Genomic DNA, 3,254 nt, shown 5'->3' on the forward strand with positions numbered 1-3,254 from the left:
AGGCAAAAGGAGAACATTGCACACACTACCGGGAAAGAGCTCCAAATTCCACTGGGTGAATAGAAGTCCTCTGACAAACCTTTACTGGCCCTCTCATGTTCATGCTTGTTTAACACTGACACTTTCCTTGCCTCTGAATGCTGAATTGGTCCCTTTTGGTGCAACATCCCAGTGACGTTCCTGGGGGGGAGGGCACAGCACTAGATTTTGCAAGGTGCCTCAACACATTGTGGAAGCTGCCTCTCCCCCTTGCTGTTGGAGCCGTTTGGGGAAGCGAGAGCAACATGGAGTCATCTCCTCTACTTTGTTCTTGCTGCCCAGAATGGCTCTGACAGTGGAGGAGCACCTTACACAACATGTTGCGGTGCCTTGCAAAACCTAGTGCCGTGCCCCCCCCCGGGAACGCCACTGCTCTTTCCTTTTGTTGTCATCCGCAGTGAGGAAGAGAGTTCAGAACTCATCTTGATTTTGTGCTGTGTCAGGTGCTGTGGACTGCACAGGACTGGTTCAACTGGAAGTTTGGTACCCTTGTTACTTGTCTTGATTTGTCATAGTTTCGAAATCAAGGCTAGAAACTAGTGATCAGGGATTGCTGGCACAGCTCTGATCTCTCTGCTCAAGTGCCTTTTTCTACTTGAATCCTTGATGAAAGTTTATTTCACCCGCTAACTTCTATTATACAAATCAGATAACAAAACCAGGAAAATCCAGGCTCTTTTGAACATATGTCTGATTCCATATAGCAACAAAAGAGGACTGCTTCTAAGAGTACTTAAAAAGCTCCATATGTCCATTCCTGATGCATCAAGTCTGTTAATTTACCCAGGCAAGCAATTTCCAAGGCCTTTAGTAACCATTTTTTTCTGGTAGGAGGAGAAGCAAATTTTTAGTGACAAGCAGAGATGATTATTTATTTATTTATTTATTTATTTATTTATTTATTTATTTATTTATTTATTTTTACTGCAGCCAAGTGGCTTATAAGACTCAGAAGGTGTTATGGACTATTTGCTAAAACATTAAGAGCCTAGTCCAATTATCCAGATTCAATTTTTTGGCTTGCACTTTTTGCATCTCCAAATGATGGTGGAACATTACCCAGGGCAGACTTGGTTTCCTAAGCTTGGTTTGCCAGAAATACAGGCAGCAGGTAGGAGGGGGAGGCTAAGAGAGAGAGAGAGATCTGCAAGTTAAAGCTGGGGGACAAGGGAAGAAGAAGCATCCTTCTCCCAGCAAGGGCAATAGTGGGAGGGTTGACAGGCTAACATTACTGATGCCTGATGGGTAGTGCAACCTTCAGAAACAGAACCATAAACTTAGCTGTTGACCCACAAGCAGCAGCCTTGTGTAGTGTCAGAGCCCATTTCACTCTCAAGGATTTCAGGCAGGTCTTTCCCAGCCCTCCTTTGAGCTGCCAGAGACTGACAGCCCAGTCCTACCTAACTCCTCCTTGGACAATGCAGCCGTGCCAACAGGGCATCTGCTGCATCCCATGGGGGTGTTTTTAGGTTCCAAAACTTTCTTCCAGGCAAGGGAACATTTGTCCCCTTGCTGGGGGTAAGCCCTCTCCGCCAGCCTCTTGTGCTGGCACAAGCCTGAGTGGACCCGCAAAGGCGGCCCAAGGCTGAGAAGGGGGATAGGGGATAGAGGGCACCATTGCCACTATCAGTGCTTCATTCCTGGCCTTGGTCTGCACCTCCCTGCCCTGTCTTTGCCCCATTCAGCCCGCTCCCCATTCTGCCCATGCCCACCGTCACTGGACTTGCCTTTCTGGTGGTGGGCCTCTGGTGCTGCCACCATTTGCGGCAGCGGTTCCAAAATGGCTGCTGGTGGCATGCTGCGTGCACCACTGAACACCATCTTGTATAGCGGAACTGTGTTCTGCGGCCATAAATCCTACCCTGTACTGGACCAATCCTGGATAGGATTGGGCTCTGAGGCTGCAGTTGTACACATACTTCCCTGGGAATAAGTCCCACTGAACTTCTAAACCCAGTGAGGCTTATTTCTGAGCAGATACGCCTGGGATTGCACTGCACTTGCTGAATACAAAATATGAGTTCTCCCTTTGCAGTACAGTTTCTGCCCAACAAATTCATGTTAGAGGTGGGGGTCCTCTCTAATTCAGGGCCAACCCAGCCTCCAAAGACAACACCCTCCCTACACGTTGGTTCTAATATGCTTGCCTTCTCTGCAAAGAGCCCCCCACCATCACACATCAGTCAAATCACTTATAATACTTGTTGGCATCCTTCAGTCTCGGAAGACTATGGTATCGCGCTCTGAATAGTAGTCCTGGAACAGAGTGTCCTCTCCAGTGCGCAAAGCCTGGGTAAAGTAGATATGGAGGATAGACTGTTACCCATGCAGCAAGTCCCCCCTCTCCACGACACTGAAATGGTCCAATGGAAAGGCAGAAGCCAGTATGGTTGGTTCCAGCGGCGTCGCAGGAGTTGCCAGAACGTGACTGTGTTCAGCCATGAACTGCCTCAGGGACTCCGGCTCCGGATTTTGCCTCGAGGTTGACTCCTGAAGCTTTTTCCATAACTGGATGTAGCCACAAGGCAGTGGAGGTTTGGGATCAGAACATAAGAACATAAGAACATAAGAACAGCCCCACTGGATCAGGCCATAGGCCCATCTAGTCCAGCTTCCTGTATCTCACAGCGGCCCACCAAATGCCCCAGGGACCACACCAGATAACAAGAGACCTCATCCTGGTGCCCTCCCTTGCATCTGGCATTCTGACATAACCCATTTCTAAAATCAGGAGGTTGCGCATACACATCATGGCTTGTACCCCATAATGGATTTTTCCTCCAGAAACTTGTCCAATCCCCTTTTAAAGGCGTCTAGGCTAGACGCCAGCACCACATCCTGTGGCAAGGAGTTCCACAGACCGACCACACACTGAGTAAAGAAATATTTTCTTTTGTCTGTCCTAACCCGCCCAACACTCAATTTTAGTGGATGTCCCCTGGTTCTGGTATTATGTGAGAGTGTAAAGAGCATCTCCCTAGTTTTCCTTCTCTCAGATGAGCTGCCTTCCCAGGCTAAGGAGTCCCATCTACCCGGTGGCTGTTTAGTCGCCTCTTACGACAAGTACAGCCAAACTGAGGGCCTATTCTTATCCCCAGCCCCCAGGGGACCACCATGCACATGCCCGATCTCATCTGATCTTGGAAGCTAAGCAGGGTCAGGCCTGGTTAGTACTTGGATGGGAGACCGCCTGGGAATACCGGGTGCTGTAGGCT

The 3,254-nt window shown here is 49.0% G+C and overlaps 1 pseudogene; it reads left to right on the forward strand.

The window, feature by feature from the left end:
• Positions 1-3,136: 3,136 nt before the first annotated feature.
• LOC136649999 (5S ribosomal RNA) lies at positions 3,137-3,254 on the forward strand (annotated as a pseudogene).

This window comes from Tiliqua scincoides, chromosome 4 (genome assembly GCF_035046505.1).
Source record: "Tiliqua scincoides isolate rTilSci1 chromosome 4, rTilSci1.hap2, whole genome shotgun sequence".
In the NCBI taxonomy this organism is placed as follows: Eukaryota; Metazoa; Chordata; class Lepidosauria; order Squamata; family Scincidae; genus Tiliqua; species Tiliqua scincoides.